At 48.6% G+C, this 14049-nt stretch overlaps 1 protein-coding gene across 2 annotated transcripts in view; it reads right to left on the bottom strand.

Moving 5' to 3' along the window:
• LOC127584436 (vinexin-like) overlaps positions 1 to 13621 on the bottom strand; it is a 54729-nt gene extending 41108 nt beyond the window's left edge. Inside the window, exon 1 of one of the 2 annotated variants that reach the window (XM_052041247.1) lies at positions 13385 to 13621. The gene's annotated coding sequence lies outside the window, so the exon portion shown is untranslated. The remainder of the gene's footprint in view (positions 1 to 13384) is intronic. The other variant, XM_052041248.1, reaches the window with a different exon arrangement.
• Positions 13622 to 14049: the final 428 nt, after the last annotated feature.

Here is a 14049-nt window from a genome sequence, read left to right as displayed (position 1 = left end):
AAACTGACCCAGATGTCAGCAGGAGGTGAGGTGCAGCAGATGAAAGGGTTGGGATGTAATGACTCATCAGTGTGAGTATTTTTATTCTGTACAGGGAAGCTTTAATTAAATCCTGACTCAGGGTAATTAATGTGTTAGTGACCAAGTAGGCCAATTATTACTGAATTTAGTTCTAGATTAAGTTACTGATTCAGTTTAATCATTAATCTCTTCCCAGCCTCTCTCCAAAGAGGAATTGTAAACTCCATTCACAGCACGGTATTAATCCGGTGATAAAAACAGGGAAAGTGCCTCAGAGTTTAAATGGATAAACTGAGCTTTGGAGGGGAAGTAAATGGAGAATTCCATAGCCCCAGGTATCCCTGTGGATGACCAATGCCTCAAGGTAGCAGCTTTTAAACAGGTCCCATCAAACTTTCCTGGACTTGGACCAAGAGGACTGAATTTCAATCACCAGAAACCCCCTCCCTACTCCCAGTGACTGTGCGCGCCAGAGTCAACGAGGCAAGATCTAAACACTGTGCAAGTTCTGCCTCTGACCTGTGCTAAAACTGAAGTGTCGCCATTCTCTGCCCTGAGCCTCATTGGCACCATCTCCTGTTCACATTAACCCTCCGACGACTGACCCACACTGGCTCCTTGTCTCCCCCTTGTGCTCAGATCCCGCCATGGGCTCGTTCCTTCTGCAACACTCCAGCTCTACAAATCTCCAACATGACACAACAGCAAGGCACTTCGGGACATTTTACTGTGTGAAAAGCACTCTATAAACATTTCAACATTTAAAAGATACTTGGACAGGAAAGGTTTAGAGGGTTATGGGCCAAACATGGGCAAATGGGCCTAGCTTAGGTGGGTATCTTGGTCGGCATGGACCAGTTGGGCCGAAGGGCCTGTTTCTGTGCTGTATTGCACAATGACTCTAACTAATTGTTATTGCCAAGGCCTCTCTGCCGGTACAGCTCTGGCACCTTGTATCTCCAATGTTAATCGCTTCACCATCAGATGCTCCAGTCATCTGTCTAACTGGATGTACAATCGTAGGCACCCGAATCACCACGACAGTGTAGCAACACCGTGACCACTTCGCACTACAATGGACTTTGTTTTATTTTGTTCTAATTGTGTTCTTTCTTGTAAAAGCTCCGTATAATTTATGTTTAATTTATGCTTTTCTTGTGAATGCTGCTTAAGTGACGCTCTGTGCCTGTGATGCTGCTGCAGGTAAGTTTTTCATTGCTCCTGTGCACACATGGACTTGTGCAGATGACAGTAAACTCGACTTTGACTTTGACTTTTACCGCTGTGACTTAGTTTCTTCTCTGAAGACTCCAGGATGTCACCCTTTCAGCAAGGAGTATTCAGACAGTTAATAGTGGGCATTACAGGAGTAAATGTTAATCATCACCAAGTTGATGCCATCTATAAAAGAGTTAATTACTTTATAGTAGTGAGTTAGTGCCGGGTGTGCTGTCTTCCAAAGGGACAGGGAGGGAGGTAGAGGACGTGGCGGAGTGGCTTTGCTGATCAGGGACAGTGTCACAGCTGTAGAAAGGGAGGATGTCCTGGAGGGATCGTCCACTGAGTCAGTGTGGGTGGAAGTCAGAAACAGGAAGGGAGCAATCACTCTGTTGGGAGTATTCTACAGATCCCCCCCCCCCCCCCCCAGTAGCAGCAGAGAATCTGAGGAGCAGATCGGGAGGCAGATTTTGGAGAGGTGCAAAAATAACAGGGTTGTTGTCATGGGTGATTTCAACTTCTCGAATATTGATTGGCACCTCTTAGTGTAAAGGGGTTTGTTCGGTGTGTACAGGAAGGATTCCTGACACAGTATGTAGACAGGCCGACTAGAGGAGAGGCCACACTGGACCTGGTACTGGGCAATGAGCCTGATCAGGTTTCAGATCTCTCGGTGGGAGAGCATTTTGGAGATAGTGACCATAACTCCTTGACCTTTACCATAGCCTTGGAGAGGGATAGGAGCAGATGATATGGGAAAGTATTTAACTGGGGGAGGGGGAATTATGATGCTATTAGGCAGGAACTTGGGAGCGTAAATTGGGCACAGATGTTCTTGGGGAAGTGCACAGCGGAAATGTGGAGTTGTTTAAGGAATACTTGCATGGGGTTCTGGATAGGTTTGTCCCATTGAGGCAGGGTAAGGATGGTAGAGTGAAGGGGCCGTGGTTGACAAGAGATGTAGAGTATCTTGTGAAGAGGAAGAAAGAAGCTTACCTAAGGTTTAGAAAGCAAGGATCAGAGTGGGCTCTTGAGAGTTACAAGGTAGCCAGGAAGGAGCTTAAGAATGGACAGGAGAGCTAGAAGGGGGCATGAGAAGGCCTTGGTGAGTAGGATTAAGGAAAACCCCAAGGCGTTCTACACGTATGTGAAGAACAGGATGATGCCTAGAGTGAGGGTAGGAGCGATCAGGGATAAAAGGGGAAACATGTGCCTGGAATCAGAAGAGGTAGGGGAGGTCCTTAATGAATACTTGGCTTCAGTATTCACCTGGGAGAGAGACCTTGACATTTGTGAGGATGGTGTGCAACAGGCTGATACACTGGGGCATGTCGACGTGAGGATAGAGGATGTGCTGGAACTTTTGAAAAACATTAGGATAGATAAGTCACCGGGGCCGGATGGGATATATCCAAGGATATTACGGGAAGTGAGGGAAGAGATTGCTGCGCCTTTGGCGATGACCTTTGCGTCCTCACTGGCCACAGGAGTAGTGCTGGATGATTCGAGGGTGGCAAATGTTGATCCTTTGTTCAAGAAAGGGAGTAGGGATAACCCTGGGAATTACAGACCAGTGAGTCTTACTTCAGTGGTGGGAAAATTACTGGAGAAGATTCTAGAGACAGGATTTATGGGCATTTGGAGAAGCACAGGCTGATTAGGGACAGTCAGCATGGCTTTGTGAGGGGCAGGTCGTGCCTCACGAGCCTGATTGAATTCTTTGAGGATGTGACAAAGCACATTGATGAAGGTAGAGCAGTGGATGCGGTGTACATGGATTTCAGTAAGGCGTTTGATAGGGTTCCTCATGGAAGGCTTATTCAGAAAGTCAGGAGGCATGGGCTCCAGGGAAACGTGGCTACGTGGATTCAGAACTGGCTTGTCCATAGAAGACAGGGGGTGGTGGTAGATGGAGCGTATTTTGCCTGGAGGTCGGTGACCAGCGGTGTTCCGCAGGGATCTGTTCTGGGACCCCTGCTCTTTGTGATTTTTATAAATGACTTGAATGTTGATGTGACGGGGGGGGGGGGGGGGGGGGGGTCAGTAAGTCTGCAGATGACACGAAGGCTGGTGGTGTTGTGGATAGTGTAGAAGGTTGCTGTAGGTTACAACAGGACATTGATAGAATGCAGACCTGGGCTGAAAAGTGGCAGATGGAGTTCAACCCAGATAAGTGTGAAGTGATACACTTCAGGAGATTGAATTTGAAGGCAGAATATAAGGTTAATGTCAGGACTCTTAGCAGTGTGGAGGAACAGAGGGATCTTGGTGTCCATATCCATAGATCCCTCAAGGTTGCTGCGCAGGTTGATACATTTGTTAAGGCGGCATATGGAGTGTTGGCCTTCATTAGTCGGGGGATTGAGCTCAAGAGCCGCGAGGTGATGTTGCAGTTCCATGAAACTCCAGTTAGACCACACTTGGAGTGTTGTGTTCAGTTCTGGTCGCCTCACTACAGGAAGGATGTGGAAGCTTGGAGGTATAGGGGGGATGTCAGGGGTAAGTCTTTTACACAGAGAGTGGTGGGTGTGTGGAACACACTGCTGGCAGAGGTGGTGGGGGCAGATACATTAGGGACATTTAAGAGACTCTTAGATAGCCACGTGAATGATATTAAAATGGAAGGCTATGTGGGAGGGAAGGGTTAGATAGATCTTAGAGCAGGATAAAATGTTGGCACAACATCATGGGCTGAAGGGCCCGTACTGTGCTGTAGTGTTCTATATGTTCTATGTTACCACCTTGTTCATGTCTAAAACAGGAACATAATACTGTCCATTTCTGAACTGTATATATATCAGATGGTTAATGCTGTACAGTCCAAGTTGTTATATATATCAGTGAGTTAGTAATTCTAAATAGTGTTTTTCATCAGTGGGTTAGTGCTGTGTAGTTCTGTGTGGTTCTGTACATCAGTGGGTTAGTGCTGTAGATCGCAGGGTTAAGCCTGTGCAGAGCAGGGTGGTCCCTGTGCAGTTGGTGAGCGGCTGATTTACTGTGCCCCGTGTTATTGTGCTGTTGTTCCAAGATCTGTTTCTGTTTGAGCCCTGTCATTCCCATTGGTTGGATCCGGGAATTGTGTGCAGATTTCCAAAGGCCAGTATTACTCATTCTTTTCCATAACACCAAGCCAAACCACTCTATCCCCTGTTGCTAGGAGACTTGGCCTTCTTGGAGAATGGTTCTGGGATGGCTAAGTCCGGGAGGGGGAGGGTGACTGAGTCACCATCTCTTCAGCTGAAAAGGCAAAAGTAAATAATCTTTGGGCTCACTGGCTCAGGACGTCCCACTGTCTCACAATCAACGGAGTATGCTTCACGGTTACACACTGTCCTGATGTAGGACAGCAAGCTCCCAGAACCTTCGCTGTGACAGTGGCTAGGTAATTGGTCAATGTGGCGAGGACAGAGCGATTAATATTAGGGGCTGGGGGGAGCTCCCTGGACTTCTCCAGGTATTCCCACAGGATCTTTTCCATTCATGAGGCATCAGGTTAACATTTTTTTCCAAAGGTGGGACAGCTGGCAGTGTAGCAGCCCATGAGTACTGTACCTGCATGTCAGCCCTGACTACTGGCTCGAGTCTCTGGGGGGTGTTGGACATGGTATCTGACACAGTCAAAGGACTGACAGAAAATCCCAGGTCTAGATCTCCATCGAAACGAGGAGCACACAGGGTAGGGTAAGGCAAAAAAGGAAAGCTTATGAGAAATACCAAGAGTTTAACTCTGCAGAGACCCTGGGGGAGTGTGGAAGGTGTGGGAAGGAAATTAAAATAGAAATCAAGAAGTGCATCTAAATGTGTCTCAGTTACCCTCCGAGGCAACTCCATCAGGACCTAACAAACCTGTGACCTGTACCTCCATCTACGAGTTTGCAGATGACACCACCATAGTGGGCCAACTCTCAAATAATGATGAGTCAGAGCACAGGAAGGAGATAGAGAGCCTCGTGACATGGTGTCAACAACCTTTCCCTCAATGTCAGCAAAACAAAAGAGCAGGTCATTGACTTCAGAAATGGGGGAGGTGCATATACTCTTGTTTACATCAACGGTGCTGAGGTCAAGAGGCTCGAGAGCTTCAAGTTCCTAGGAGTGAACATCACCATCACCAATAGTCCTGGTCCAACCACGTAGATGCCATAGCCAAGAAAGCTCACTGGTGCCTCTGCTTCCTCAGGAAGCTAAAGAAATTCAGCAGGTCCCCTTTGAACCTCACCAATTTTCATCGATGCACCATAGAAAGCATCCTATCTGGATGCATCATGGCTTGGTATGGAATTTTTCTGTCCATGACTGCAAGAAACTACAGAGAGTTGTGGACACAGCTCAGCATGTCACGGACACCAGCCTCCCCTCCATGGACTCTGTCTACACTTCTCATTGCCTTGGTAAAACAGCCAACATAATCAAAGACCCCACCCACCCCAGACATTCTCTCTTCTCCCCCCTCCCATCAGGCAGAGGATACAAAAGCCTGAAAGCACGGACCACCAGGCTCAAGGACAGCTTCTATCCTACTGTTATAAGACTATTGAACGGTTCCCTAATACAATAAGATGGACTCTTGACCTCACAATCTACCTCACTACATTTTCTCTGCAGCTGTAACACTTTATTCTACATTCTGTTATTGTTTTCCCTTGTACAACCTCGATGCACTGATGTGATGAAATGATCTGTATGGACGACATGCAAAACAAAGCTTTTCAGTTACTATTGTCACTCGTACATGTGACAGTAATAAACCAATTTACCAGGAAGGTCAGGGGCACCAGGAGTGTGGGAGCAGCTCCACTTCAAATTCCCTAACGTGCTGTGCACTGACCTCACTTGGCATTATATTGCTGTTGCTGAGTCTAAATGTTGGGGCACCCACCCCAGCAGCCCAGTGGGGGCACTTTCACCAGAAGGACTGCAACAATTCGAGAAGACAGCTCACCACCGCCTTCTTCAGGGCAATAAGTACCGCTTCACCCAGCAATGCCCAGATCCCGCGGGATGAATAAATAGATAATCAAGTAAGGAGGGTTCATGAACTAAAACTGTCAAGTAATATCAGGAAAAACCTTTAAATAAAAACAGAACTGCCTGACATACCCAACGGAGTAGGCAGCATTTGTGGAGAGAGACATGGGTGAACGTTTCAGGTCATTGACCATTCACCAGAGCTGGAAACACAAGAAAACTGGTGTGGTTTAAGTTGGAGACAAAGTGTCTGGGTTGGAGAGGGCAGAAAATGTCCATGGTAGGTGGAGACCAAGAGTGACCAGGTTCTGAGCTCTGCATTTGAGGGAAATCTGAAATCAAAGAGAATGTTGGAAAACACAACTGATCAGGCAGCATCTGTGGAGAGAGACAATCTGGGTTAATATTATGGATGGGTGACCTTCTATCAGAACAGGACAGTTCTGACACAGAAAAGGCTGGTTATCTGAAATTGTTGAATTCAGTATTGAGTCCCAAGGACTGCGACATTTGCATATGGAAGATGGGTGCAGTTCCTCAAGATTACACCGGGCTTCATTGGAACAGTGTTGGAGGCCAAAGACCGAGGTCAGGGTGGGAACTAAAGTGACAGGGTCACTTTATGGACTGAATGGAGTTGTTCTGCAAAGAAGTACAAAGCCGTATAAAACCTTGGTTCAGCCAGATTAGGAGTATTGTGTGCCGTTCTGGTCGCCCCAATACAGGAAGGATGTGGAGGCTTTGGAGAGGGTGCAGAAGAGGTTCACCAGGATGTTCCCTGGATTAGAGAGCATGAGCTGTAAGGAGAGGTTGGACAAACTTGGATTGTTTTCTCTGGAGTGTCAGAGGCTGAGGGGAGTCCTGACAGAAGTTTATAAAACTATGAGAGGCATAGATAGGGTAGACAGTCGGAATCTTTTCCCCAAAGACAAGAGGGCGTAGCTTTAAGATGAGAGGGGGAAAGTTTAAAGGAGATGTGTGGGGCAAAGGTTTTGTTTTTCCACAGAGAGTGGTGGGTGCCTGGAACGGGCTGCCAGGGGTGGTGGTGGAGGCAGATACGACAGTGGCAGTTAAGAGGCTTTTAGACAGGCGCATGAATATGCAGGGAATGGAGAGATGTGGACCATGTGCAGGCAGAAGGGGCATCATGATCAGCACAGGTATTATGGGCCGAAGGGCCTGTTCCTGTGCTGTACTGGTCTATGGTTAAGTCAGACAGACTGCATTTGGTTTCTCCAGTGTGGTGGAGATCACATTGGCATCACCGAAAGCAGTGACACTACGGAAGATGTGCAAGCGAATCACTGCTTCATTGGAAGGACTTCCGGGTCCCTGGATGGTGAGAAGGGAAGAGGGGAAGGGACAGGTTCTGCATCTCCTGCAGCTGCACGGGAGAGCAGCTGGTGGAGATGGAGGAGTGAATCAGGAGTAACAGGGAATGCTCCCTTCACCATGCTGACAGAGAGGAGAAGGGAAGATGTTTCTGCTGGGGGTATCTTGTTAAAGGTGAGGGAGATCATGAAGGATGATCTGCAGAAACCGGAGGTAGGTGGGTGGGGGGTGAGGACAGGGGAACCCTCTCCAACCTCTGGCTGGGAGGTGAGAGCAGGAGAGTGAGAGTTGGGACAAATGTGGGTGAGAGCCCTGTCACTCATGGCAGAGGGGAAGTCAGGGTTAAAGATAAGGGAGACTTCTCAGAAGCAATGCTTGGGAAAGTCTCTTCGTCAGAGCAGATGCCACAGGGACAGAGGAACAAAGAATAGAACGGAATCTTGCCAGGAAACAGGGTGGGAGGAAATCTAGTCAAGGTACCGATGGGAGTATGAAATAAAAATAGAAAATGCTGGAAAGGGCAGGTAGTATCTGTGGAAGGAGAAACAGAGGTAATGTTTCAGGTCCCAGACCTGCTCCTATTTCAGATTTCCTGTTTCTGTTTTATGGTTTTGCTTTGCTGAACGAGTCCGTGGGCTTGCAATGGATGCTGGTCGCCAACCTTCCCCCTGAGATGGCAATAAGAAGTCAGAAAGGGAAAGGGAGGGGTTCCCGGGACTGTGTGAAAGGGAGATCAGGCCGCAAAGGTATTGAAATGTTTTGAGTTCTGCATGAGTGCAGGAAGTGGGCATTAATGCAGCCATCAGTGTACTAGGAAATGGGACAAAGCCAGGCTGTTTCTGTGCCCTATGCCTCTATGGGGCTGAGTCAACCTAGGAAGAAGTGAGTTCCGTGGGCAAGGATGAAACAGAGGGCCAGGCTGCGTGGTGCTGTGGGGCTTGGAGAGCATGTAGAAGCGGCTGTGTGAGGTTGGAGGTTTGAGACCAGAGACTCTGCAGGGAAGATCTCCTGAGGAAAGTTAGATCACGACTGATGTTCAGTGGTGTGGTCCTGTCCAGTGGGAGGTACCCGAGAGCTGACGTTCTGCCGTTGTAAGGTGGAGGCAAGTTCACAAAACCACAATGGCATCGCCCTCGTCAGCAGGCTTGATGACAATGCTGGGGTTGGTCACTGGCAAGCGGAGTGCCCCAAATTCAGAGGAGGACAGGTCAGAGTGAGCAAGGGAGGTGGAAAAATTGAGACAGTCAGTGTCATGTCAGCAGTTAGCAACGAACAAGAAAACCTTTCGGTGTTCTACAAATATATGAAAGCGAAAAGGTTAACAAGGAAAGTATCGTGTTAGTGACTGAAGCGAGGGTGGAGGTGGACGACAAGTTTTCAGTTCATTCCATCTGTCTCCAGAGGTTTTAGAGGCATTGATAGTAAAGAGTCATTGAGTCACACAGCACGGAAACAGGCCCTTCAGTCCAACTGCTCCGTGCCGACCAAGATGCCCATCTAAACCAGTCCCATTTACCTGTGTTTGGCCCACATCCCTCTAAACCTTCCCTATCCATGTATCTGTCCAAGTATCTTATAAATGTTGTTAATGTACCCACCTCAACCACTTCCTCTGGCAGCTTGTTCCATATACACCCCCCACCCCACGCATGAAGAAGTTGCCCGTTCTCCCCGTGACTGCTTGGGTTTCCTCCGGGTGCTCCGGTTTCCTCCCACATTCCAAAGACGTACGGGTTAGGAAGTTGTGGGCATGCTGTGTTGGTGCCAGAAGAGTGGCGACACTTGCGGGCTGCCCCCAGCACATTCTCAGTAACGCAAAAAGACGCAGTTCACTGTGTGTTTCAATGTACATGTGACTAATAAATAAACATCTTAAATATCTTAACATCTTAAATCTCTCCCCTCTCACCTTAAACCTATGCCCTCTAGTTCTTCATGTTCCAACCCTGGGAGAATTCACCCTATACACGGTACACATTCACACTACCCACGCTCCTCATGATTTTGTACAGCTCTATAAGGTCACTCCTCAGTCTCCTACGCCAAGGAATAAAGGAATAAAGTCCCAGCCTGCCCAACCTCTCCCCATAACTCAGGCCCTCGAGACCTGGCAACATTCTCCTACATCTTCCTTACACACTTTCCAGCTTAGAGTGAAAGAGGGAGAATGTGAAGTATTGGGAGAGGTAAACACAGTGAGAGACGCCATATTAATGGGTCTTAAAGTGAACAAGTTGCCAGATCTGGTGAAATATATCCCATGTTCATAAGAGAAGCAAGAAGGGGCAGGAGGAGAGGTGGTTGAGAAGGCATTTATTGGCTGAGGCACCGAGTTCAAGAGCAGGGAGTTGATGTTTGAACTGTACAAAGACTATCTGTGCTACAGTGAATGTGGGCACAACCCTGGGTGGGTGTGAGAGCACTAGAGTGTGTGCACAGCCCTGGATGGGTGTGAGAGCACTAGAGTGGAGGCACAGGAGAGTTACAAGGACGTTGTCCGGGGTGCGGAATTATTCTTACTGCTGCTTCTTTTTCTTATGTTCCCACAGGAGACTGGCCAGACTGAGAAAGGAGATGGAGGGGAGATTTAACTGAGTGTATAAAGTTATGAGAAGCCTCGTCAAGAGGAACAGGAAGGAGCTACTGCCCTGATCAAGAGAGATCGGTAGCTTGGATTTAAGGGAAATGCCAGAAGGATCAGAAGAGAATTGAGATTTTGTTTTCACCAGAGTAGCAGATACCTGCCCATGAGGGCAGTGGAGACAGAGCCCCTCCTCACATTGCGAAAGAACTTGGATCAACACTTGATGGATCAGCAGCAAAGAACAAGGGAGTGGGAGAAACCTAAACAGCGCAATATTTTGCCAGCATGGACGTAATGGGCTCAATGGCCTCTTCCTGCAATGATACAGGTTCCTTGGTGAGACCTTGGTGAGTATTGGGGCAGTTTGGTCTCTACCCAACAATGGATCTACTCGCCATAGAAGAGGTGAACCAAGGCTCACCCAACTGATTCCTGGGAGGGCAGGGCTGTTGTAGATTAGATTAGTTTATTGTCACACACACAAATTCCTTGTTCTCATGAAGCTCACACAGTAAACAGTGTACGTGGTGATACTAAACGCGATAACAAATACAGCGACGAGTGTAATACAGCAGGATGGTGCAAAGACTGTGGTGCAATCAAAGTAGTGCAAAAAAACAGGAGAAATTGGGTTGACTACAGCTGTTTTGAAGAATGAGAGGGGATCTAAAGGGAACGTACAATCCTGAAGGGGCTGGGTGTTTCCCTGGGCTGGGGAATCGAACACAAGGGGTCATAGTCTCAGATTACAGGATAAAACAGTTAGGACTGAGATGAGGAGAAACTTCTTCACTCAGAGGCTGCTGAGCCTGAGGAATTCTCTGCCTCAGAAGTGTGTGGAGGCCAAGTCACCAAATATATCTTAAGAAGGAGGCAGTTAGATTTCTGGGCATAAGGGGAAACGGGGGCTAAGGGGAGAGAGCTGGAATGTGGTCGTGATAGAGAAGAGCAGCTATGATCGCGTTAAACTGAAGGCTGAAAGGCCCCCTCCTGTGTCTGTGATTCTGAGGTGAGTCACCACTGCCTCCTCAAGGGCATTAAGTGTTGGTCACACCACTGAGATCCACGTTCAAAACAGAGTGAAATGAAACTTTGATGAAATTTTCACGGCAACAACTTGATTATTAACTGAGGTCATGGTTACTGGGGCACATTAACAAGCAGTGGCCTCACTTCATGGACTAGAACATGAAAACATCTCACAAACTAGGTAACTAGTTAACCAATTACTTTTCTTTTACCATAACTTTCTCATTTAATGGCTAATCTCTCATTAATGCACGTTCTCTCTGTGACCGCGGGTTTCCCCCGGGTGCTCCGGTTTCCTCCCACATCCAGGTCGGTGGGTTAATTGGCTGCTGTAAATTGACCCCAGTGTGTGGGTGAGGGGTAGGATCTGGGGGCAGTTGATGGGAATGTGGGGAGAACGGGATTAGTGTGGGATTAATGTAAATGGGTGTCTGTGGTCAGCAGGGAGTGGGTGGACCGAAGGGCCTGTTTCAGTGCTGTGTCTGTGGCAGAGGTGGGGCACAGAGTGGGAGGGTGTGTCAGGGTTAGAGAAAGTGTTGGAAGGAAAGGGATAAACCAAGGGCGGTGGCTGCCTGTGTGCTGCAGAATGGGGTCTCCTGCCTCTGGGTCAGAGACAGTTCAAGTCCTGCTCCTGCCCCTGGGTCAGAGAGCTGATGGTTCAAGTCCCACTCCTGCCTCTGGGTCAGAGAGCTGACGGTTCAAGTCCCACTCCTGCCTCTGGGTCAGAGAGCTGATGGTTCAAGTCCCACTCCTGCCCCTGGGTCAGAGAGCCGATGGTTCAAGTCCCACTCCCGCTTCTGGGCCAGAGAACCGACGGTTCAAGTCCCACTCCTGCCCCTGGGTCAGAGAGCCGATGGTTCAAGTCCCACTCCTGCCCCTGGGTCAGAGAGCTGACGGTTCAAGTCCCACTCCTGCCTCTGGGTCAGAGAGCCGATGGTTCAAGTCCCACTCCCGCTTCTGGGCCAGAGAACCGATGGTTCAAGTCCCACTCCTGCCTCTGGGTCAGAGAGCTGACGGTTCAAGTCCCACTCCAGAGACACGAGGACAGAAGAAACCCAGACTGATGCCACAGTGCAACACAGAGGAGAGGCAGCACTGTCTGAGGTACCGCCCTTCAGATGAGAATCTCGTGGAGATCCAAATTGTTTTGAAGAGCAGAGGAAATCTCCCTGATGGCAGCATCACCACTGGTTGTGGGATCTTGCTGTGCACACATTCACTGACATACTTCTATCACACTACACTGGGTGCAAGGCAGTTTGTGGTGTCCCTAGGCAGTGAAAAGTGCTACAGAAGTGAAAGTCATTCTTCCTTTGAAACCCACGGGTTCACCCTGTCTGCAGTGAGGGCCTCTGGGTGCTCAGAGACCAACCAGCTCAGCCCGTCAGCATTAATTTGAGTCTCTGGATAATTATCCAGTTGATGTGGGAGTCCACCTGCTCATCTCCCTCCTCCACACTGGGTCTGGTCTTGCCCAGGGACCTCAATCAGCCTATCCCCAACAGCAGGTCATACACTGGTCAACAACACCCTGCACTGTTGAAGAGCACCATCGATTGAAGACAACACACACACACACACACACACACACACACACACACACACACACACACACACACAGAAACACACGCACATAGGAACACACACACACATGCATAAACACACACACACAGAAAACTGCACACACAAACACACACACACACAACAGATTCGAACATACAAGTGCAACACAGATGTAAGCACACACTAATGTACAATTTCATACACACAGTCAAAACCACACACACATACCAACGCAGACAAACACACACACAAATACCTATGTATGCACAGACACACATGACCAGGGACACAAACACACACACCAACACATACACATTAATGTAAACACATCATTCACATAACCACAGACACATACGTGTACAATACCATATCATGCATATGGAACCACAGACAAACATACACACAAATGCACACGCACAAATACCTATGTATACAAGACACGGGCACCGACACTGACAGACACATGAAGTGACACACACAGTGCGACAGACACACACCCTGTCACGGTGCAGCTTAATGTGAGTCAGACACTGTTTGTTGATCAGACTGACAGACCTCTGGAAACAGTAGAGCGGCAGCCCAGCCAAACACATTCTTCCCCAAACCAGCAGTGGAAACTATAAAAACATTTCCTTTGAGTCCTGAATTTTGGATAAAACATTCACTTACAGTTGCTCTGATGAAGCCTTAGTCCAGCTGAGCTCAGCAGACAGTGTTTGCTTCTCCTATCCTCAAGCTCTTTCTCCCTCCAGCAGCCGGGCTAAAGTCCTCTGATCAAGTTCACGTTTTGACTGGAGCTCTTTTCTGTCACTCATGAAGGTCAGTTCGTGAGGGCGTGTATGTGGTGTGTGTGTGTGTGTGTGTGTGTGTGTGTGTGTGTGTGTGTGTGTGTGTGTGTGTGTGTGTGTGTGTGTGTGTGTGTGTGAGAGAGAGAGAGAGAGAGAGAGAGAGAGAGAGAGAGAGAGAGAGAGTAAAAGACTTTGCAGCCACTGCACTCAGCTGGAGTCCACAGTAGCTCGGGGAGTTACTTGCATCCGATCTGGCTCTGGCACAGGGCACTGAGCTGGGCTTTAACCCACTCCGTGCTTCACTGACCAGCTGAGATGGGAATCTCTTCCATTCCTGCCTCCCAGTGATCTCAAGCCAATCCTCTTCCGGTGTGGACCAGTTCTCCGCAGAGGGGCGGCTGTTGGCATTGGTGAAGCAATGAGGAGTAAACGCCAGCTGCCCAACGACATGCAGAGTGATGGTGTCCAACGAGCCAACACGGTGCCGACTGGGGTCAGTGGAGGCTGTGTCATCACCCTCCGCCTGTCCCGGCACCCACCGCCTGT

Source organism: Pristis pectinata, chromosome 29 (assembly GCF_009764475.1).
Source record: "Pristis pectinata isolate sPriPec2 chromosome 29, sPriPec2.1.pri, whole genome shotgun sequence".
NCBI classification, from domain to species: domain Eukaryota; kingdom Metazoa; phylum Chordata; class Chondrichthyes; order Rhinopristiformes; family Pristidae; genus Pristis; species Pristis pectinata.
This window is presented reverse-complemented; position numbering and strand designations above follow the sequence as displayed.